The sequence below is a fragment of the Narcine bancroftii genome, chromosome 5 (assembly GCF_036971445.1).
Source record: "Narcine bancroftii isolate sNarBan1 chromosome 5, sNarBan1.hap1, whole genome shotgun sequence".
Taxonomy (NCBI): domain Eukaryota; kingdom Metazoa; phylum Chordata; class Chondrichthyes; order Torpediniformes; family Narcinidae; genus Narcine; species Narcine bancroftii.
Genome location: NC_091473.1, coordinates 87,786,850 through 87,812,173, shown reverse-complemented (window position 1 = coordinate 87,812,173; position 25,324 = coordinate 87,786,850). Strand labels below are relative to the sequence as shown.

At 44.4% G+C, this 25,324-nt stretch overlaps 1 long non-coding RNA gene across 1 annotated transcript; it reads left to right on the top strand.

The window, feature by feature from the left end:
- The first annotated feature begins 10,215 nt into the window (after positions 1 to 10,215).
- Positions 10,216 to 25,102, top strand: LOC138762738 (uncharacterized). The gene is made up of 3 exons (XR_011357103.1): positions 10,216 to 10,334; positions 19,490 to 19,551; positions 25,015 to 25,102. It is a non-coding gene; the product is annotated as an uncharacterized lncRNA (long non-coding RNA).
- The last annotated feature ends 222 nt before the right edge of the window (positions 25,103 to 25,324 follow it).

Below are 25,324 nucleotides of genomic sequence, written 5' to 3'. Positions count from 1 at the left end.
ATGGAGGGGTGATTTTGAGTATGGAGAGTCTGCAGATTGTGCATGATGAGCAACTGGGTTGCTGGTTGTGTGTGATTGGAGGGCCGGGGCGCTAGGGATAAAGGTTAGGTGAAGCGCAGTGGGCGATTTGAGAACTGCTGGTTACAGACAGTGATAGGTGGATGAGGCCATTGAACTCCATCATTATGCTTTTAAGGTGACATTGAAAATCAAATCCCAGTTGCAGAGCTGCAGCATCACCAAAAGTTTAAAGTCTTTATTGTCCATACCCCTCACAGTCAGAGTCACTATGCAGTAGACACAGTCATCCGTTGTATGTGATTTTGAGGCCAAGGAGACCTTTTGGTTTACTGGCCTTACCACAAGGGAGTAGCTCTGCACTGTGTCAGGATGAATGAAGTTCTCTGTGCTCCTACTATCGAATTGGCAGCTTGTCACCTGGGCATTTACCCGGATATCCATCATTTTCCTGGCAAGCTGATGCAGCTGCCCTGGTCAAATGTGATGGAGGCCAGTATCGGAGCAATGCTTCTCACTATGGCGGTGAGATTGTGTACTGATTCACAAGGTAGCAGTGTCCAAGATGGACACTATTGAGTCCCGAAGATGACGGCCCCCACAACCCCACTGCTAGTTCCCGGCGATGGTGGCATCCAAGATGGGGGCCTCCACAATCCACACGCGGGGCTGCTGGGAAGGGGCTTGGATCTATGCACCTTTAGCATAGTGTCCCTTCTTCCCACAGCTGGGCAGTATTTGCTTGCCCAGACCACAAAAGTAGCACTTCGGGTGCTACTGCTGCCCTGATCAGATCATTAGTGGGTCTAGCGGGTAGCTCTGCATCCTAAGATGGCAGTGCCCGGAGCAACCATGAGGAAGCCACATTGTTGGTTGTGTAGGACTCCATAATCTGAAGGGCCAGTTCGACTACTTTCTGCAGGCTGAGCTCCCCTTGCTCCAATTGTTTTTGGTGGATGTAATTCAACCTGATCCCTGCAACATAGGCATCCCCGATCAGGTCCTCTGTGTACTCTGCAGTCATCACAGCCTTACATTCACAGGCCCTTCCGAAGGTTCGCAGGGCCCAGAGGTACTCAGTGTTTACTCCTTGGGTCGCTGCTTTTGGGTCACTCAGAGGTGCCTGGGGTAGACTTCATTAATCGTTCTCAAGTATTGGCCTTTAGACTGTCCATGTCCTCCTGATACAATGTGGCATCCCTGATCAACAAGCACACCAGGGTACCGACTTGGGAGTTCAGTACCTGTAATTTATCAGTCTCTGACTGCACAATGGCTGAAGATGCCTGCAGAAATGTCTTGAAACAGCGAAGCCAAAGTTCAACATTGGTAGATGCCTTAGGTGATTGTAGGGTGATTTCCAGCTTTTCTGTCTTCAGGATCTGCTCCATTCTTAAAAATTATAGCAAATAAAATTGATGCACCATAATGACTCCATAAGACTGAAGGTGAGCAGTGATAGGCTTTTATTTGCTATAGAACAAAGGCATGCCCCGACTGCAAGGTAGGTAGGTGGAGTTAGGTCATAAATTAGATCAGCCATGATCGTATTGAATGGTGGAGCAGGCTCGATGGGCTATTTTTGGCCTACTCCTGTTCCTATGTTCCTATGTTCCTATGCTTGACTGTCTTGCACTGGGTAGGGGGTTGTTGAACAGTCACCTTTATTCAGGATCCTGTGGGGGGGGCACAGGTAAAGTTAGCCAATGGGTGTGCCCGAACAGATAAATATACAGTATACATACAGTGGGTTACTACACTCTCTCCCTGCAAGTAAAACACATACCTCTCGAAGGTTTCATCTTTGTTTGGTGAACAATGTTCATCAAATATCTCAATAACCTTATCGAATTTGTTCTGGTCTTCTGCCTTGGCAAAGATAAATGTATTGAAAACCTCATGAGCTTAAGGTTCCGCCACAGTAATTAGCATTGCAATCTTCCATGAATCTGGTTTGTTATCAATTCGAATCACTTGAAGGTACAGCATAAATCTTTGTTTAAACACCCTCCAGTCCATTTTACAATGTCAGGAGTTTTTAAACTCTCCATATTTTCTTTCTTTCACCCCTGTGCACAGCAGGACATTCCTGGTTGTTTCTTCCACTCTTGGTACCATATGATGCTTCTTAGAATAAAGAAACTTGGGTTCTTTGTAAACAACTAGATTTGTGATGACTGCAGAGTACACAGAGGACCTGATTGGGGATGCCTATGTTGCAAGGATCAGGATCACCAAGCAGCACTAAGAACAGAATATACACACGCATGTCCTCATGTGGAGGAATCGATCTTGAATCCACTAAAGATGCAATATTCCCCAGATACCACACACTCCAACTCCAAATCCTCCTGGGGGAAGCACTCTATCACTACAGAAGTCATTGACAAATCTTTTAAAAGCACTGACATGGTGCTCTGTGTGGCCTAATCAAAGTTTGATATACCTACAACAAAATTTCCTTACATTTACTGAATCCTCAATGCCCTGACCAAAGAAAGCAAGCATAACCAAACACTTTATTTACACCCTATCTATGTGTATGCCTAATTTCAGGGAGTGAAGGACCTGGACCACATCACTCTGCACTTCCCCCTTGCATTTGACCTTTCACAGTGCAGCAGCTCACACTTGACCAAATTAAGCTGCATCTACCATTTCTCTGCCCATATTCGTCTGTGTTCTTTGATAGCCACCTATACTGTGGACAACTCCACCAGTCTTAATGTCATTTGTAAGTTTACTAACTCACCCACCTGTTTTTTCATCCAAGTAATTTATTACAACAGAGGCCATTAATTCCCATGAAACACCATTGGTCACTTATCTCAAACCAGAATTACACACTTCTACTCTGTCTTCTAATGGGAAGCCAATTCTGAATCCAAACTATAAATTCACTGTGGATCCCATGTACCCTCATCTTGTGGATCAGCCTTCCCCATGGGGGACCTTGTCAAATGTCTTAAAGTCCATGAAGACAACATTCACTCCCCTACCCTTATCACCTACCAACACAAAAATTTCAAATTGGTAAGATGTCCTACCCTACATAAAGGTGTGCTGACTGACCTTAATCTGACCATTGCTTTCCCAATGCATATACAGTAAAGCTCTGATTATCCAAAATCAGATTCTCCAAAATCCTCAGTTATCTGGATATCCAAAACAAATCAGAAATCCTCATTTATCCAAAATTTTTTCAAAGCCAAACTGACCGGGGATCCTTGGCTCCTGGCAATGGCAGCAGTGGACCTCGGGCTCCTGGCAGTAGTGGGAAATCAGGCTCCAGGGCAGGGCAGGACCTTTGGGGGTGGGGGAGGAAGTGTTGGTGAACAGCGGTGGCCAGCATTTTTTTTGGTGAGAATTAAACATTATTTTATTGCTTAAAAAACCTTCCCTTATTGTTTGTTATTGTTGTTTAAATACTGTTATATTATTTGCTGTTGCTACTGGGCCATTTTAAAAAAAATTAACAGTTCTCTGAAGAAACTTTATCCAAAATAGGTCAGGTCCCCACCTTTTCGGATAATCAGAGTTGTAATTGTATATTAAATTCCTAAGTATCCTGCCCACTTTGATTATTGGCTTCCTATGTCTGAATTCGGGGGCTTGTTTTTGCAAAAAAAAATTTTACATTTGAGAGACACAGCTCAGTAACAGGGCCTTTATGACCCACACAACCCAAATACGTCCATGTGACCAATTAATCTACCAACTCCTGTGCATCTTTGGAAGGTGGGAGGAACCCGGAGCACTGTTCAAAACAGTTTTAATTTGCTGGCAATTCTTGAAAACTATACATAAGTCTGAAGTAATTTCAGCTTGATTTCAGTCATGAGTCATTCATTTAAATTATTTGGCACTCCATTGCATATAGAATTTAACAGTTTGGCCAGAGCACGAGGAGTGGGAAGGGGCCTGGTAAGGGATACAACTTCCATGATGAGGAGAATAAGTATAGATTAATTGATATTAAGATAAATATTTAACATATTGTGCTTACAGTATTTCAGTTAATTTCTATATTTAGATAAAATCCACATAAAATTCCTGGCAGTTTTAGAATTTAAAAAAAAGAGATCATGTGAGTTGAAGCCAGTAAATGAAATTCTCTACCAGGTTCTTTGTTCATTGCCCTGACACTCCTAAATCCAATGAAAACATTCTCTGAAACATAAAAGACCTAAAACTCATGTACCAGAAATAGTCAAAAATATTGAAAGGCTCCTCATTCATAAACCTCTCCTTTGTGATTCTGGAACATGAAAAAAGGAAAGCTCACAGTGGTTTGATTTTTGATTTGTAATTCCCACTTACTTAACCCTAGTAATGCAGTTTAAATTAAGGTACCTTACCATAACTTTGGATTTTGTAACTCAATACATTGGTTCATCCTCCATGCATACTGAAACCTTATTAGAATACCTGTGTTAGAAGCTGATAATTCAATGTTTCCTTCAGATTCCACACCTTCATCCCAGTTTTGTCCACAGTTCATTCTAGAACAGGTATGCAATGGGAAGGTATCTGAAAATCTGTCAATCACAATACAAAACAAGGTATTTTAAAAATAGTAATTTCATGAATCTGTAGTTACAGATTTAAAATTGTTATGCAATGTTTCTTCATTAAGTACTGTAACACGATTGTTTTTTGAACCTTTAAACAAAATTTAATAAGAAGGTTTGTCAGAGATGGATTGGACCTCTGGGGTTGGCATTGAACCTCTTGACACATTTTGAGGTCAGACCTGTTTGAATAGTTCCTCAGTGTTTTCTAATTTTGACCACATCTGAGAAGGAGCAGTATCAGTAGGACAGAGGTGGTGGAAAAAAAATTAAAGAACAAATATTGTCTTAAATCACCAAGATCAAAAAAAAACTGGAAACTGCACATATTTACTCCTCCTGTTAAAGAAGAAAACTTGCTATTGTGATGGAATATTTGGAAATGCTTTTGGGAGATAAATTGGTAAAATTAGAATAGGTTACATACATACACACACTTTAAAACAGATCTTATTTGAAATACTGAAGAATTCATATTCAGTGATTTTACAGAAACTATGGAGAATGTTATGCACATTTCACAAGTAATTGAAATGATGTCATTCAATGGAATGTTGTCTTTAAAGCAGCAAGCAGGAGACACACGGTCTATTGATAGCTCTTTGCAAGGGTTTTGATAGAGTGCACAGAATGGTCACTCCTGGCTTCCTGTTTACCTAAAAACAACAGATTGACCAAGAAGATTGACTCCTATTGTTTGCTGTAGAAGGAGGGGTTTTTGCAAGTGAGAGAGAAGGACATGTGGCTGGCAGTTAGAATCTCAGATGGAGAGAGAGACACACAGCTGAAACAGTGTCAGCCAGGAGAAGCTTATTGGAACTGAAACAGAAACTCCAGAGTGGTGGATGGTTGGAAGTGCTATCTGTCTGATGTTTCTCTTGGAGTAAGAGGAGCAGAAAGGAACTCTGTGGTAGCCTGAAAGAAAGAGGTTATCATCTGGAGAACCTGCTGGGGAAAGTTTCATCAGCAAGACATTGAGGTGACTAATGGTGGTACCTCAGTTGTGGAAATCTTGAAACAACATATCTCTCTCTGCAAACCTACAAGAACCTTCCTGAGCGGTAAACATTTCCCTTTCAAGCACAAAGCCTGGTGAACGTTATACATGTTAAATTCTGTGCACAATATAAGAATTGCCTGCAACCAGAGAACTTGGAAGAATGAGAAGTGAGATTGAACTGTGAACCAAAGAACTTTTCTTAAATTTACACACATATCACATAGATGGGCACTTAGAATTAGAAGGGGGTTAAGTTGGGTAGTTAAGTTAATAGTGATAAGTTAAACTTTGATTCTGTTTTCATGTTTAAAGATAATTAAAAACAACTTTTGTTTAAATAACCATTTGTCATGGAGAATATTGCTGCTGGATTTTGGGGGGCTTTTGGGCTCATAATACTATTTTAGAGTGGATTGGCTTTAATCATGGTGGCCAATGATCAAAATTATTTCTGGGACAAAAACCTGTAGACAAATTATTCCATCCATGCTCCCTAATGAAGTTAAGTGTAGGAACAGCTTTGTTTCCATGCTACTTGATCAACATCAAATCATTATTTTCCTTTAGCTGTTCACTCCTGATTTCTCAATAGGGGCTAATTTTTAATGTCTGCATTAAGGTAAGGGATCAAAATCAACTTCCATTCTGGACCTCTTCACCTGTCAGACGGGACTTGAATAGTGGATTTTTGGGAGTCCATTTATCACACAACATCCTCAACCTCCTGTTTTGTAGCTCGCTGCCATCAGGCACCTGCAAAGTTTGACTTAAAACATTTGCATCTCTGGATCAGACTATGCATTTTGATTATTCCAGCTTCCAGGCAACTGAGAAATGAATAAATGTACAAAAACAATTATTTGCTTGCTTGGGTGGCACAGTTGGCATAGTGATGAACACAGCGTCTTGACAGCGCCAGCGATTGGGACCGGGGTTCTAATCCTTTGCTGTCTGTAAGGAGTTTCCTCTGGGGGCTCAGGTTTCCTTCCACCATTTGAAACCTACCGGGGTTGTACGTTAATTGGGTGCAATTTGGGCGGCATGGACTCTGGGCTGAAATGGCCTGTTACTGTGCTGTATGTCTAAATTTAAAATCTTTAAAAAAAAATTCAATTTAAAATTTAACGTGGTTGGCAATACAGTTGCACAGAGAGCATCATTTTCCTAATGGGGGATGCCTTGGTGACCCCGAGTACTCAGTTTTTTTGCCCTTATTAACTTTTACATACTTCTATTCATTAAAATCATTCAAGATTGGCAATTTCTTGTAGGTCCCACAGTGAAAATAGATTCTTCATCTTCCCAAACATGGCAGAAAGCCACTCAGTTCTATAAACAATCACGAAAGGCAGACTTGAAGGAAGAAACATAACAAGAGGAAGGCAATAAACACAGGCTTGGCAGCAATTCCAAGGAACAATTACAAATGAAAAATAGTGAATTAAATAGTTTAAGAATTTGCAGTACTGGAAATTTGACAGAGAAAAGAAACAAAATTAGAAACGCCTGATATATGGAAAGAGTTGCCCTTTCATGTGCAAGACCCATTCCCAGAGCCTCACAAATCTTTGCCCTGAAATGTTAACTTCTTTCCACAAAGAGGGGGTATCAGTTACCAGGATGAAAAGCATGGAAAATAAGTTATTTGTAGCGGAGGAAGGAAAAGTTCAGCAATAACTTGAGCCACACTTATAATAATGAGGACAATTAAGCAAAAAAAAACTAATGGAAGAATTTTTACTCATGCAGCACAATAGAAGCCCCTTCTGGCCCATGAAATCTGTGCAGCCCAATTAAGGTTCAAGGATACTTTTATTGTCGCATAATAGTACATTTAAAATTATATTCTTTAACTTTTGCAGACAAAATTGGCAATAATATTGCCCAGTGTCCCTTACAGTGCGAGAGAAAGATAAGGAAATGAGAGTTCCCTACGATTACTGAGTGAGCATGGATTTGCATTCAGTGCTCCAACAGTGTCTGCAGCTGCACGAACTCCTGTTTGATTCATTGGCAGCCCGAGCTCCAGATCTAAATCTCCGATATGATCAGGAACACATCAGCACCCGAGGAGGGGTATTGACGGACTATGTCCCCCAATAAGTAATTGTGCCCTGCCACCCTTAACCCCCTGTCCCTCCAGGTTCAACACTGCTGCTACCACCCCTCTTACCCTGGTCCAACACCAGCAAAAAAATCAGTGCCCCACCGTGGATACCCTAATGCCCCTCGATTAGATTTGTTCCAGCACCAATTCTACTCTGCACCCTCTCAAATCCCAGCTCCGAATCCTGGTTCCCATGTGCCAGTGTCCTGCAGCCTGTGCGGGTCCCCCGACCACAAGTTGCCAGCAGCCTATACAGGTCCTTCAGCGGCTGAGCCCCTGGCTGGTTTACCACCATGGTCACCTTTGCTTTACAGTCCTACAGCCATTGAGTCCCTCACTGGTTTGCTGCCATGGTCACTGTCCTGTATGTTGACTCCCACCCTTCTCAATGGGTGGTAGTCTCCCTGTTTCTCCAGTCTGCTGCTCTTTTGATTACACCCTAGTAACCTACTACCCCTGTCTATTTTTGGGGGTGGGAGGAAACTGAAGCACCTGGAGAAATCCCATTCAGATCATGGGGTCAATGCACAAATTCCTTTGCACTGGATTTGATTCTGGGTCACTGGCACCATAATAGTAATGTGCTAACTGGAACTCAGTGGGGCGAGCAGCATTTTTGGGGGCTTGGGAGGAATTGTCGATAGTTTGGGTCAAGATCCTGTATCATGACTGAAAATGGAGAATGAAGGTAGCCAGTATAGAGAGGCGATATATGGACTGAGGAAGGGGATGAGTGGATTTGATGGGACTACACCTTTTCATATGTAAGGATTCTATTCCTTTCTCTCAATTTCTCCATCTTGATCGCATCTGCCTCAGGATGATTCCAGAACATCCAAGATGTCCTCCTTCCCCTCTACTGCCATCAGCTCAGCCCTTAACCATGTCTCTATTTCCCACACATCTGCTATGGCCCTTTCCATCCTGAGATACAACAAGGACTGGATTCCTTGTGACAAATCCTCACCTACCCACATGTCCTCCCTCACCACCATTCATGATCCCTAATAGTCCTTCCAAGTGAAACAACACTTATGAATCTCCATAAGTGCATTCTAAAATCTACTGCATCCGGTACTCCTGTTGTAGCCTCCTCTATATCTGTGAGACCAGATGCAAATGGGGAGATCATTTTGTTGAGCACCTTCGCTCTGTCCTTTGCAATGGCCAACCATTTTAATTCCACACACCATTCGTACACCAGCATGTCTATCCATGACCTCATACACTGACAAACCAAAGGAATCATAAATTGGAGGAGCAACACCTAATATTTCCTTCTGGCACTCTCCAACCTGAAACCATTAACATCAACCTCCAATTTCTGTTAAACCCCTCCCCTGAGTCTCTCTCCCTACCCCCTTGTTTCCTTTCACCCAGGTCCCCCACCCCCTTGCCTGTCCTGTCAGAGAACTACACGTAATGTAATGGAGTATATATATTTGGGAGAATTTGGGAAAATTAGAGTGGGTTACATACATACACACATTTTGAAACAGATTTTATTTGAAATATTGAAGAATTCATATTCAGTAACATTGCAGAGGCAATGGAGAATGCTATGCATATTTCACAAGTAGGTGCTAATTGAAATGACATCATGAAATGAATAGACCAATTGTTTGAAAGAGGAGATAAAATGACTGTTTGCAAGTACCTACAGAATGTTCACAGAAAGGTCACATCTAGGTTTTGTTTATCTAACTCCTGTTGTTTGCTGAAGGTGGGGGTTTTTGCAAATGAGAGAGTCACATGGGCTTCCTGGCAGTTGGAGAGAGAGAGAGAGAAGACAAGCTTAACAAACTCTCTCAGCCAGCGTGTGTGACACTGAAAGAGACTGAACAATCACAGCTGAATAGTGCAAGCCAGGAGAAGCTGGTTGGAAACAGAAAAGCTCCAGAGAGGCGGATGGCTGGAAATGCTATCTGTCTAATGTTTCTCTTTTAATAAGGGAACAGAAAGGAACTCTATGAGAGCCTGAAAGAAAGAGGTTATCTGGAGAATCCTGATGGGGCAAGTTTCATCAGCGAGACATTGAGATGACTAATGGTGGTACCTCAGTTGTGGAAATCCTGGAACAACAAAACTCTCTCTGCAAACCCTACAAGAACCTTCCTGAGCAGTAAACATTTACCCTTCGAGCACCAAAACCTGGTGAACTTTATACATGTTAAATTCTGTGCACAGTATAAAAATTGGCTACAAGCAGTGAACTTGGAAGAATGAGAAGTGAGATTGAACTGTGAACCAAAGAACTTTTCTTAAATTTACACACACATTACATACATGTGCACTTAGAATTAGAAGGGGTGTGGCAGTGCACATTCTCTTGGCGAACTGGCCCCGCGTGTATCGCCACATGGTGGGGCAGCCATGGGAAGATGACATCATCAGGGGTTCTCCCTGTCTCCAGTCTCCCTTCCAACGTTCGCCCTGGGCAGCGATTATGATGTCACCATGCACATGGTGGCTGACCCCACACTGTCCTTAAAGGGACGTGCACTGAATTAAAATAAACAGTCATTAACAACCTTTGGTGTGGTGACTGTGCTTTCTCCAGCTGTGCAGAGCACCACAGTGGTGACCCCGATGGGCCCAGATGTCTTTCTGGACCCAATTAATGATGGACACAGCTGAGGTAAATGCCGTAGCCCTCAAACTTCCCCCTTTTTGGTTCCATCACCCGCGAACATGGTTCAGGCAGGCAGAGGCACAATTCCACCTGCACAACATCTCAGCCGACACCTCGAAGTTCTACCACATTGTGGGCGCGCTAGATCAGGAGATGGTGGTGAGGGTGGATGACCTCATACATCGACCACCAGGAGAGGGCAAATATACCGCCCTCAGAAACCTGCTCCTGGGGAAGTTTGGCCTTACCCCCCAGCAGTGTGCTTCCAGGCTCTTACAACTGGACGCGTTAGGTGACCGCAGCCCTTCAGCCCTGATGGACAAGATGCTAGCTCTGGCAGAGGATCACAAGTCGTGTTTCCTCTTCCGCCAGATTTTCCTGGAATAAATTCCAGACAATATCCAGCTACATTTGTCTGAAGAGGACTTCACTGACCCCTGTAAGGCCGCAGCTCGGGCAGATGCCCTCTGGCACACAAAATGGGAAAACGAGGTGGCCCTCAACCAGGTTTCCAAACCGGGACCCCATCGACTGCAGGCTGCCCCCAAGCACAAGTCAGAGGAAACCCAGTGAACATGGCGCTTTTACCACCAACGCTAGGGAGCACAAGCCCATAAATGCCGCCAACCCTACTTCTTCTTTTCTTCTTCTTTGGCTTGGCTTCACGGACGAAGATTTATGGAGGGGGTAAAAGTCCACGTCAGCTGTAGGCTCGATTGTGGCTGACAAGTCCGATGCGGGACAGGCAGACACGGTTGCAGCGGTTGCAGAGGAAAATTGGTTGGTTGGGGTTGGGTGTTGGGTTTTTCCTCCTTTGTCTTTTGTCAGTGAGGTGGGCTCTGCGGTCTTCTTCAAAGGAGGTTGCTGCCCGCCGAACTATGAGGCGCCAAGATGCACAGTTTGAGGTGATATCAGCCCACTGGCGGTGGTCAATGTGGCAGGCACCAAGAGATTTCTTTAGGCAGTCCTTGTACCTCTTCTTTGGTGCACCTCTGTCACGGTGGCCAGTGGAGAGCTTGCCATATAACACGATCTTGGGAAGGCGATGGTCCTCCATTCTGGAGACGTGGCCCACCCAGCGCAGCTGGATCTTCAGCAGCGTGGACTCGATGCTGTCGGCCTCTGCCATCTCGAGTACTTCGATGTTAGGGATGAAATCGCTCCAATGAATTTTGAGGATGGAGCGGAGACAACGCTGGTGGAAGCGTTCTAGGAGCCGTAGGTGATGCTGGTAGAGGACCCATGATTCGGAGCCGAACAGGAGTGTGGGTATGACAACGGCTCTGTATACGCTAATCTTTGTGAGGTTTTTCAGTTGGTTGTTTTTCCAGACTCTTTTGTGTAGTCTTCCAAAGGCGCTATTTGCCTTGGCGAGTCTGTTGTCTATCTCGTTGTCGATCCTTGCATCTGATGAAATGGTGCAGCCGAGATAGGTAAACTGGTTGACCGTTTTGAGTTTTGAGTGCCCGATGGAGATGTGGGGGGGCTGGTAGTCATGGTGGGGAGCTGGCTGATGGAGGACCTCCGTTTTCTTCAGGCTGACTTCCAGGCCAAACATTTTGGCAGTTTCCGCAAAACAGGACGTCAAGCGCTGAAGAGCTGGCTCTGAATGGGCAACTAAAGCCGCCAACCCTACAATTTTCAGGGAAACGACCAGGCCAGTCGCCGTTGATGGCTGCGATGGTTGGCCATGAGAACAGCCTCCTTCATATCACAGACAGATCCTCAGGCCACCAGTTCCTGGTGGACACAGGGGCTGAGCTGAGCGACCTGCCCTCTACAGTGCTGGAGACTCACACATTATCTCCCGGTCCAACCCTGCGGGTGGACAATGGCTCCAAAATCAAGACCTATGGCACCCATAGAGCGCAGATACAGATTGGGGAAGAAAAATTCATCTGGAGGTTCGTGCTGGCCTTGGTGGCACCACGCTGTTGGGGGCTGACTTCCTGAGGGCTCATGGCCTGCTTGTGGATGTGAGGGGCAGTAGGCTGCTCCAAACCCACACTTTTCACTCAGTGCAACTGGGCACGGCGGATGACGACAGACCCAGAATTGCCACAGTAGCCGCCACCAGGGACGAGTACACTGACATTCTCAGTGGATTTCCTGCCATCCTGGAGCCACGCTTCGACATCACTTTCCCCCAACAAGGAGTGTTCCACCACATTGCCACACAAGGCCCCCTGTTGCGTGCCAGAGCTAGATGGCTGCCACCAGAAAAATTGCATCAGACGAAGGAGGAATTCTCCAGTCTCCAGGAGTTGGACATCGTCCAGCGGTCGGACAGTGCCTGGGTGGCGCCTCTACACATGCTCCCAAAATCATCTGGTGGATGGAGGCCCAGCGGAGACTACAGGTGGTTAAATGATGCCACGACTCCAGACAGGTACCCTGACCCCCTTATCCAGGACTTTGTGGCCAACCTCTATGGCATGCAGTTCTTTTCTAAGGTCGACTTAGTGCGGGGATACCATCAAATCCCTGTCCACACCGACGACGTTGGAATGACCACTATTATCACCCCTTTTGGACTATTAGAATTCCTCCAGATACCATTTGGGTTGAAGAACGCAGCCCAGATGTTCCAGCGCCTCATGGACGCGGTGGGTAGGGATTTGAGCTTTGTCTTTATCTACCTGGATGACATTCTGGTTGCCAGCCACAGCCGTGAACAGCACAAGACCTATCTCCGTGCCCTGTTTGCCCGGTTGGCAGATTTCTGCCTCATGGTCAACATGGCCAGTTTGGGAAACAAACATTGCAGTTCCTGGGGTACACCGTCTCAGCGTCTGGTGCAGTTCCGGCACCAGAGAAAGTGGCAGCCATCCAGCATTTCCCCAAACCCTCCACCCTTAAAGGCCCATAAGAATTTATGGGGATGGTAAATTTCTACCATAGATTCATCCCCAGTGCCGCCTGCACCATGCACCCTCTGTTTGTGCTGATCGTGGCAAAGGAGAAGACCCTAGCTGGTCGGAGGAGGCGGACGATGCTTTCACAACGACAAAACAGGTCCTCGCTGGGGCGACGTTATTGGTACACCTGCGTCCAGAAGCACACACAGCACTTTCGGTCGACTCTTCGGATACGGCAGTCAGGGAGTATTGGAACAGTAGCTGGATGGGCAATGGCGCCCACTGGCCTTTTTCAGTAAGCAATTGCGGTCGCTGGAACTTAAATACAGCGCGTTCAACCAGGAGCTCCTGGCGCAAGTTCCTGGCCATCCACCACTTTCATTATTTCTTAGAGGGAAGAACTTTTACAGTCTTCACTGATCATAAGCCCCTCACCCAAGCACTGGCTATGGCCAAGGACCCATGGTCCTCCAGGCATCAGCGGCACCTTTCCTATGTATCCAACTATACCACAGACATCTGGCACAGGGCGGGAAAAGACAATGTGGTCATGGACGTGCTCTCCCACCCAGCCATCAATATGTTAGCTCCTGGCCTCGACTACGCGCAATTGGCGCAGGCTCAACAGCATGACGCCAAAACACAAGCCCTCCGGACCACCATCTCGGGTCTACACCTTGAGGATATCCGACTACCCAACTCCCCTCAGATGCTGCTCTGCGACATCTCCATTGGCTCACCGCGCTCAGTAGTTCCGCAGGAGTGGAGGGCAAGGGTCATCAGCTCTATCCACGATCTCGCTAATCCCTCAATAAAGGCATCTATGAGGATGGTGGCGCAACGATTCATCTGGCATGGGCTCAAAAAAGAGATGCAGAGTTGGCTTGGATCTGCACCAGGTGTCAGGCTTCTAAAATTCACAGCCACACCCAGTCCCCTATCCAACATTTCGACTCGGCAATGCGGAGGTTCCAGCACACCCACGTGAATGTCGTGAGAGTTGCGCTACCTTTTTACGATAGTGGACAGAGCAACGAGATGGTCCGTGAGGTCTCGGCAGAGACGTGTGCCAGAGCCCTGGTCAGCCAGTGGATTGCTCTTTTCGGTGTGCCGGCGCACATCACGAGTGACAGAGGCGCCCAGTTTACCTCCGTACTATGGACTCAGCTGGTGAAGCTTTTGGGGGTAACACTCCACCACACCACGGCCTACCACCCATAGTCTAATAGGTTGGTGGAGAGGTTCCACCGGCACTTAAACTCCGCTCTGATGGCAAGACTTTCCGGCCCGGACTGGGCAGACGAGTTACTCTGGGTCCTCCTCGGGATCAGAACGATGCCCAAGGAAGACCTGTAAGCCTCATCGGCGGAGATGGTATACGGCGCGCAACTCTCCCTACCAGGCGAATTTTTCGGCCTGGAGGCCGAGAAGACGCCCAAAGATGAGCTGCTAGCGGACCTCCACAAAAGACTGGCCAACCTAACCCCACCACCTCATCATACCACGGCACCCAACCATCCCATAGACCAAAGAGCTGGATGTGTCGCAGTTTGTATTTGTCTGGAGAAGACCACAGAGGGCTCCGTTGAAGTGCCCATAAGAAGGGCCGTATAAGGTTCTCCGGCAGTTGGGTGGGACTTTCACCCTGGATGTGGTGGGGGGGGGGGGAAGGAGGAACTTTTTACTGTGGGACCGCCTAAAAGCCGCTCATTTGGACTTATCCCAGCTGGTGCTGACGGCCGTGCCCAAGTGCTGGGGCCAGCCGCCAAATCGGTGGGACGCGTAGTCGGTTCTGGGGGTATTTTCTGGTGCGCACATTCTTATGGCAAACCGGCTCCATGTGTATTGCCATGTGGCGGGGCAGGCATGGGAAGATGGCGTCGTCAGGGGTTCTCCCTGGCACCAGCCTCTCTTCCAGCATGTGCCCTGGGCAGTGATTATGACATCATCATGCACGTGGTGGCTGAGCCCGCGCTGCCCTTAAAGGGGCGTGCGCTGAATTCAAATAAACATTCGTTACCAACCTTTGGTGTGGTGACTGTGCTTTCTCCAGCTGCGTAGAGCACCACAGGGGGTTAATTTGGGTTAGTTAATTATAGAGATAAGTTAAAGTTTGATTCTGTTTTCATGTTTAAAGATAATTAGAAACAACTTTTGTTTAAATAACTACTTGTCTTGGTGAATGTCTATTGCTGCTGGGTTTTGGGGTTCTTTGGGTTTGTAACACATCACCTAATTTTTTTTTCTTTTCTACCATTCCATTTGTATCCATCTCTGACCTCTTCCTGTTAGCCTGTGCTCCCCTACCCCTTCCTCCCTCCTCTTCTCCCCATCTATCTTTTTCTTTAGACACCTGCCAGTTCGTTTTCATACCTTGATGATGGGCTCAGGCCAGAAATGTTAATTACTCTCGACTTCCTCTAGATGCTGCATGACCTGCTGAATTTTTCCTGCACATTTGTGCATTGCACAGTTCCCTCTTCTACTCTTGTTTGGTCCTTTCTGCACATTCAGTCCTGATGCAGAATCTTGATCGGAAATGCTGAACATGCCGTCGCCTACTGCAAAGATGCTGTTAGGACCACTGAGTTCCTCCAGCAGATTTTTGTTCCAGATTCCAGCATCTGCATTTTCTCATGCCTTCAATAAGAAAAGTGGAACACATCTGCCATCTCGTGGTTACCAATAAGCATTACAAACATTTCACGTGTTAAATTACACTAATTTTTCTTATGATCAAGGACTTCAGGAGAAATATATAGACCCGGTCATAAACTTTGCATGTCCCCCCCCACACACTGTAATCGATCAGCCGAAACCTGCCTTTCCTTTCTTTTTCCTTTAGCCTCCCTTGACATTCTGGGTGAAGAAATCTCCTATGAATTGCCCACAGGATTTATTAGATTCTCTTTTATTAAGTTCCACAATTTTAAGATGTGAAATATACAGACACATAGTCTCCGCCTCACCTTCTCAAATCACTTCATAGCCAAATGAAGTTGATTAGTGTACATTTAGATTAACTAACATTTCATCCAAGTGTATCCAATGAACATTTTCTTTATTGGGAAGGATTTCCCAGAGAAAATATTCACTTCCTTTCTCATTGGCATGGTTAGAAAAATGGACAATGTGACAGGATTTCTCTGAAGCTCGAGATTTTCACAAATATTTTTAATGATAGTATATGCAAATGCATATTCTCTAACCAGAGAATCATAGTCACAGAATCAGAATTTACCATATAATCACATGTAACAGATGATACCGTGTTAAGTCGACTCCCCCCCCCTTATTTTTGGCCCCAACTGCCTTTTTATCCAAGCTCCTGATGCTTTGACCAACGCCTCTCAGGCAGGTCCTGGCTGCCCACCCACTAGAGCTCCTGACAGCCAGACCATGGACTCTTGCCCAGGCCCCACCTGCCCACTCATCTGAACTCCCGAAGCCCTGAACTTGGACTCACTACCCGGTTCCGCCTTCCCACTCATGCGAGCACCTGATGCCCTGAACTAAGCAGGTACTTACCGTGGTCAAAAGTAGTATCCGTGTAATAGTCGACACCCAAAAATTTACCCTAACAATTGGTTCACAAAATTACAAGCGTATATAAGGTATTGTCATAAACATATCACAAAATTCATTATTTGGAGACAGCATTACAGGTGCAAAATTGTTGTAAATTACATTAAAAAAAAATAAATTAGTACAAAAGAAGAGAAAAGTGAGGTCGAGTCTGTGCTTCATAGTCCATTCAGAAATCTGACAGCAAATGGGAAAGAAGCTATTTTTATAAGGCTGTGTTCTTCTTCAGGGTCCTGAACCTCCTTCCTGATGTTAGCAGTGAGTAGAGGGCATGACCTGGGTGGTGAGGGACCTTGAGGATAGAGGCTACTTTCTTGAGACACCGCCTCTTGTAGATCTCCTTAATAGAGTGAAGACTGATGCTCATAATGGCGCCGGCTGAGTTCAGTATTCTCTGTAGCTTTTTCCTGTTCTGAGCATTGGCAGTGATGCAACCAGTCAGAATGTTCTCCACAGTACACCTGTAGAAATTTGCAAGGCTCTTTGGTGACATACCAAATCTCAAACTCCTAACGAAATATAGCAGCTGGGGAGCCTTCTTCATGATTGCTTCAACATGAAGGCCCCAGGATAGATCTTCAGAGATGTTGACACCCAAGAATTTGACCCTTTCCCCTCAATGAAGACTGGATTGTGTTCTTCCTGATTTTCTCCTCCTGAATGTAACAATCACTTCCTCAGTTTTGATCTTGTTGAGTACAAGGTTGTTGTTGTGACACTACTCAACGAGCTGAACTATCTCACTTCTGTATGCTTCCTCATTGCTGTCTGTGATTCTGCTGGATGACCGTGGTGTCATTGGCAACTTTATAGAGTCATACAGTATGGAAACAAACCCAGCTTGTCCATGCTGACCACTCTGGTCTCACCTGTCTGCATTGGGCTCATATTCCTCTAAACCAAGGATGGCCAAACATTTTTGGTTGTGATCCACAAGCAGAAAAATATAAGCCTGACAGTTACACAGTAAGAAAAACAGTGTTTTAGACCAGAAGATCCCTATGCTATCAAAATTTTATTTTTATAAAAATAACTATACCATACCACTGAACAGTTTAACACTTGACATTATAGTAGTTTATTGATGTCCTTACATAATACAGTAGGCACATCTGTATCTGCTGCTCATTGGTTCTCAATCTTTCTCTTTCCACTCATATACCAACTTTAAGGAATCCCTTTGCCATCGGTGCTCTGTGATTAGTAAGGGATTCCTTAAGGTGGTATGTGAGTGGGAAGGGAAGGGTAGAATCACTGCTCTAGACTCAATTCTTACTGAAAAATTTTGCTTGAGAAAAATTGTCATTGGTCCATTTTCTTTGGAGTTATGAAACTGTGCACATAACAAGTCAATGAGGTACAATTAAAACAGTGGTTTTCAACCTTTTTCTTTCCACTCATATATCACCTTAGGCAATGCCTTATTAATCACAGAAGGAATATTTAAAGTGGTATGTGAGTGGAAAGAAAAAGATTGAGAATCACTGATTAAAATGAATGGAATAACACTTTAAATCTCATTCAAAAAAAACAGTGTAAAATAAAAAGCTGGGTGCAAAACAAGAACAGGAGAAAAGATCAAAAGGGACAAGACAATCTCTAACATTCCTCCACAACTCTTTCTCAGTGAATACAGTTCATGGCCCAGGTGACACCTTAATGATTATGATGAATGTGTAAATCTGTAGATAGGCTATTAAAATTAACAGATTCCTTACAAATCAAACAAACACATTTCTCCTTAATTTCTGTGCAAAATGTATTCATTTTCCCCACCATGTCTGAAATTTTCAGCACTCCCTTACTATTTTTCAGACTTCTTGGTTCCTCCATGATTAATCAACTGAGATAAACTTATTTAAACTGAGGTAAATCTTTTCATCAATGAGTAACATTGCAACAGTCATTCAAAATGACAGCGACATCTAGTGTTGAAACTAAAAAGTGCAATGTACATACAGTGCAATTTATTGTCAGATTATGTTCTAATGGCCCATATTCCATTTTATTTTTAAAATTCACCTTGGGCTGCAGTTGGGCCTGGAGCTGTTGTTTGGCCACCCCTGCTCTGAACCTATCCAATCTATGAGTCCATCCAAATGTTTCTTGAATATTGTAATAGCCCCTGGTTCAAGTGTTTCCTCCATTTAATTACCTTTTTCTGGATTATAGAGGGACCCCAAAATAGATTGGAGCTCATTAGTGAGTTAAAAAGCACTATTTAAATGCAAGTTTTAATTTAGTACCCATTACACCAAAAGGAATAAGCAGAATCTTGCACAATTAGCACTCATTACATTATTAGAATAACAGGAGAAAAGCTGGAAGAATAATTTATGACATCAGTGCAGAGTTCACATCCTGACCAGATCGAGAAACTCAGCAGGTCAAACAGTGTAGTTTGTAGAGCAAAGATAAAGATGCATAACCAATGTTTTGGCTTGAGCAGCATGTAGGCAAGTGCTTGAATAAAACAAAACATAAATACAGCTTATTTTCTTCCAATCTCAGGAATGGTGGAAGTAGTTAAATATCTTTGGCTAAAACTACACCATTTTCTGCTTAGAAAATGTAGAGATTATTAGAGGATTGTCAGATTGCTTCAACTCCACTGATTATTGAGATTGACAATTGCTTCATTTTAAAAAGAACAAGATTTGAAAATAAAAATGGTCAACAATGGTATATTTTGCCTTGATATTTCTTTTTTTTTCATAGACTTTGTGTGATTTTACCATTCTAAAGTGTGTCTGACATCTTAGGACTGGTCGTTCACACAGGTACGTCCAAAACTGCATATCTCAGTTTCTGTCCGCCATTTTATACAGCCTACCAGCATTCCGTGAACAAAAGGAGTGGGACGTGTAACTCAACAGCGTTGGTGTCTAATGTCACGTATAACATACTGTATCTGATAGCATGTTAGAACCACTAATTTTTCCAAAATAATGGCTCAAAAATATTCTGCAGGTTTTATATGCCAGGTTGAAATTAGGATGATAATGGTGAGTAACGCTGTCGGTCGCCGCACTGGTCATTGTTGTGTTGAGAAAGTGTTATAGACAATAGACAATAGGAGCTGGAGTAGGCCCTTCGGCCCGTCGAGCCAGCACCGCCATTTTACAGATCATGGCTGATCACTACCATCAGTATCCCTTTCCAGTCTTATCCCCATAACACTTAACTCCTTTGCCCACTAGAGTCTTATCTAAGTCTCTTTTGAACATAATCAGCGAATCTGCCTCTACCACCCTCTGTGGCAGAGCATTCCACAGATTCACACTTCTCTTAACTCCTTTGCCCACTAGAGTCTTATCTAAGTCTCTTTTGAACATAATCAGCGAATCTGCCTCTACCACCCTCTGTGGCAGAGCATTCCACAGATTCACACTTCTCTGGGTAAAAAAATGTTTTCTCATCTCCGTCCTAAAGGGCCTACCCTGTATTCTTAAACTATGCCCTCTAGTCCTCGTTTCCCCATCATTGGGAACAAGTAATCCGACTTCACCCTGTCTATCCCCCTGATAATTTTGTATACCTCAATCATGTCCCCCCTCATCCTTCTAAACTCCATCGGATACAAGTCCAGTTTTTCTAGCCTTTCAGCATATGTCAACCCCGCCATCCCTGGAACTAACCTTGTAAATCTGCGCTGCACACCCTCTATAGCTAGTATGTCCTTCCTCAAAATTGGAGACCAGAACTGGACGCAATACTCTAGGTGGGGTCTCACCAGGGCCCTGTAAAACTGCAGAAGGGTGTCTCTGTTCCTATACTCCAATCACCTCTTTATGAAAGCCAACATGCCATTAGCCTTCTTCACAGCTTTCTGAACCTGCATGCTAGTCTTCAGTGACCGGTGAACAAGTACTCCCAGATCCATTTGCTCCTCCCCACTCCCTAGCTTGTCTCCATTTAAATAATACTCAGCTTTCCTATTATTGCTCCCAAAATGGATAACCTCACATTTGCTTACATTGAACGTCATCTTCCATTCAGCAGCCCACTCCCCCAACCTGTCCAAGTCCCTCTGCATTTTCCTGACATCCTCCTCACACCCCACACCGCCACCCAGTTTCGTGTCATCTGCAAATTTGCTCAAGTTATTAATAATCCCCTCATCCAAATCATTTACATAAATTACAAACAACTGAGGACCCAATACCGATCCCTGCGGCACTCCACTCGTCACATCCTGCCATCCTGAAAAAGACCCGCTTACCCCAACCCTTTGTTTCCTATTTCTTAACCAATTTCCTATCCATGTCAGCACCTTACCTCCAATACCATGCTCCCTGATCTTGCCCACTAGTCTCAAAGGCTTTCTGGAAGTCCAAATACACCACATCCACTGGCTCTCCCAAGTCCACCCTCTTTGTCACATCCTTGAAAAATTCCAGAAGGTTAGTCAAGCATGACTTACCCTTAAGGAATCCATGCTGACTAGCCCTTATACTATTATTTCTGCCTAAGTGTTCTGCTATTACTCCTTTTATGATAGATTCCAATATCTTTCCCACCACCGACGTCAGGCTGACCGGTCTATCATTTCCCGTTTTCTCCCTCCCTCCCTTCTTAAAAATCGGCACCACATCAGCCACTCTCCAATCCTCAGGGACCTCCCCCGAATCTATGGAACTTTGGAAAATGTCGACCAGTGCTTCCACAATTTCCATAGCAACTTCTTTAAGCATCCTGGGATGCAGCCCATTAGGCCCTGGGGATTTATCAGCCCTCAGTCCCAACAATTTACTCACAACCTCTTGTTTTTGGATCTGGATATCCATTAGATCCCCTACTTCCCCAGGAAAGTTCCCCAAGTCTCTTGATACTGCATGACCACTACCCCCTAACTGACCATAACCTCTATCCTCCTTGGTGAAGACAGTTGCAAAGTATTTGTTAAATTCCTCAGCCATCTCCTTGTTTCCGGTAATAATTTCACCCTTTTCCATTCTTAATGGACCAATTTTAGACCGAATCAATTTCTTCCTCTTCACATATTTTAAAAAGCTTTTGCTATCCTCCATTATATTATTTGCTAATTTCCTCTCGTACTTCATTTTCCCCTCTCTTATGACTTTCATAGTTACCCTCTGATGCTCTTTGAAGGTTTCCCAATCCTCTAACTTCCCACTCCGCTTCGCTATCCTATACTTACTCCCTTTGGATTTGATATTACACTTGATTTCATTAGTTAGCCACGGCTGCCATTTGCATCTCCTAGAGCCTTTCTTCCACTTTGGAATAAATTTGTCCTGAAACCTGTGAAAAATGTCCAAAAATACCTGCCATTTTTCCCCAGTTGTCCTCCCAGCTAGTGTATCTTTCCATTTTATTTTGGCTAGCTCCTCCCTCATAGCTGCATAATCCCCTTTATTTAACTGCAGTACAGATGCTTCCGACTTCCTTTCTTTTTCCCTTTCTAATTGCAGCTCAAAAGTAACCATACCATGGTCACTATTCCCTAATGGCTCCCCTACATCAAGGTCACTTATTAACTCTGCGTCACTGCACAGCACCAAGTCCAGAATCGACTTCCCCCTGGTAGGTTCCTCCACTAGCTGCTCCAAGAAAGTATCTCATAGACATTCAATAAACTCAGTCTCTTGTGCTCCTACCCCCGTCTGATTATCCCAGTCCACCTTCATGTTAAAGTCCCCCATAACTACTGTATTGCTACCACTTTGACATGCCACTCTTAATTCCTGATTTATACTTCTACTGATATCTAAGCTACTTTTCGGAGGCCTGTAAATGACCCCCATTATGGTCCTCATGCCTTTACAATTTCTTAATTCTATCCAAACAGACTCTACCCCACCTGTTTCAATGTCTTTCCTTTCAAACGCCTGAATTTCATTTCTTACCAACAGAGCTACCCCACCTCCTCTTCCTAACTTTCTGTCTTTTCTATAGGACGTGTACCCGGGAACATTTATTTCCCAATCCTGCCCTTCCCGCAGCCATGTCTCCGTTACTCCGACAATATCATAACCTCCCATTGTCATTTGTGCCTCAAGCTCATCCATTTTATTCCTTACATTCCGTGCATTCATACACAATACCTTGATACCATATCTCTTTTCTCCCTCCACCTTTGTTCTCAATGCACTTGCCCCTACACTCCTATTCTTTTTAGTTCCCTTTTTCCTTATTGTTTCATCGTCTAATGGAAACACCCCTATATTCACTCTCCTATCTGCTTCCCTATCAGTCCTGTTCCCTTCCCCCTGCCAAATTAGTTTAAATCAAATCTGACAGCATTTTTAAACCTAACTGCCAGTATATTGTCCCCCATTGCATTCAGGTGTAAACCATCCCTCCTGTAGAGATCCCAATGGTCAATGAACCTGAATCCCTGCACTCTGCACCATTCCTCCAGCCACACATTTAACCTCCTGATTTTATTATTTTTGCCCCCACCCATGTACAGCACAGGTAGCAGCCCCGAGATTACAATCCTGGAGGTTCTGCTTCTTAACCTCCTTCCGAGCTCACGGTAGTCCCTCTTCAGGTTCTCCTCCTTCATCTTATCCACGTCATTTGTACCCATGTGTATCAGGACTTCTGGCCGTTCACCTCCCCCCCCAGGATACTCTGAACCCTATCCGAGATGTCTCGCACCCTGGCTCTTGGGAGGCAACACACCATACGGGAACACTTGTCAGGTTCGCAGAATCTTTTGTCTGTTCCCCTGACGATGGAGTCCCCAATGACCACCTTGTTCCCCTTCCTTCCTTTCCGCACCACCGGTTCCCTTGGTGCAACCTCTGGCAGGTTATCTTCCCCAACTACATCCAATACACTATATTTGTTGTTAAGAGCAGTAGTTAGGTCCATGAGAAACAATTCTGGATCCAAGGGTTTGCTATCAAATGTTACTTTTATTAACACAATTAATAGAAAGCACATTTGTGTACAATATGAAAGAGCATGGGAAAAATGAGCACAATTTAATAAGACATATGTGCACAATGTATAAAGGAGCGTGAGAGTAATGTTTTGTGATTGCCTTCCCAATCTAGCAGACCTAGTGTCAAATCTAGGCTTAGTGGCCCATAGCAACAGAGAGCAGGGAGTGGACTACCAGGACACAGCAGGACAGTGGGCCACAGGAGAGAGCAGGCAGTGGATCGCCGGGTCAGTGGGCCATGAGAAAGAGCAGGCAGCAGTTAAAAAAAATTACGAATATACTAAGAAAATTAAGGTAGAGAATACACTTTGACCCAAGTTGATCTCGGAATGCTTGCAGTTCACTTTAGACTGCAGGCATTTCAGGAAGGGGTCTAGGAGGTAAAATGTCGGAATGGCAATGGGACCCTCATTCCTGTTCCGAGCTTTTTACTCAGCATGTGTTCTGGGAAAATGGGAATGTTCTACAGTCATAGGGAAATGCAGCATAGAACAGCCCCCTTGACCTAATTTGTCCATGCTAACCAGGATGGCATTCTGGGCTAGCCCCATTTGCCTGCATTTGGTCCATATCCTTCTAAGCCCCTACATTCACATATTTGTCTTTTGAATTTAAAAATTGTACCCACTTCTATAGTTTCCTCTGGCAGCTCATTTCAAATCTGGACAATCATCTGAGTGAAAAAAATGTTCCTCACGTCCTCCCAAATCACCTCTTTCTCTCTTTAAACATATCCTCTAGTTTTAAAATCATCTACCCTGGGATAAAGACTATAAGCATCCACTTTATCAATGCCCCTCATGATTTTATGAACCATTTTTAAGATCACCTTTCAGCCTCCTTAGTTCCAGGGATTAGGACCCAGACTGTTTAACTTCTCCCTATAACTCAAGAACTCCAGTCCTTGCAAGCTCCTGGTGAATCTCCTTTTCAATTTATTGATGTATTTCCTGGAGCCAGAATTCCACACAGTAAGTATGGTATTACCAAAACCAGTACAGATAGTCCTAACTTTTATATCCAATATCCTCTCCAATAAAGGCAAGCATGCCAAATGCCTTCTAAACAACCTCTTTCACCTAAGTTCCTCCTTTTAGGACGGACCACTATATATTTCAATTCTACATTACTTACCAGGGCCTTGCCATTCATTGTGTGAGTCCTTCTTAGCAAAGTGCAACACTTCACAGGCCTACCTGTCCAATTGATCTACAGATGATCCTGTTGTAAACTTAGACATCCTTCCTCACTGTCAATGACACTCCAATTTTGACATCATCCACAAATTTACTGATCATGTTAACTGCCATCCAAATTTTTATTGTAGGTAACAAACAACAATGGACCCAGGACCAACCTCTGTGGCATACTACTGGTCAGAATATCCCTCCACTGCTACCCTCCGCCTTTTTCCAATGAATTAATTTTGAAGTGAATGGGCTGTTTCATCTTGTATTCGTATGTGTGAGTTCTTAGACAACACAATACATGAACTTTACTGTAAAGTTGATGTAAATAGCCTATGAGGCATGCCATGAGGCTGCAAGCCTCTATTACAGATCTTACAAACATCAGTCTCCCCTTCTGTGTCAGCCCCTGCTGGCAGCCAAGTATATTCAAACAGGAACTATATCCTT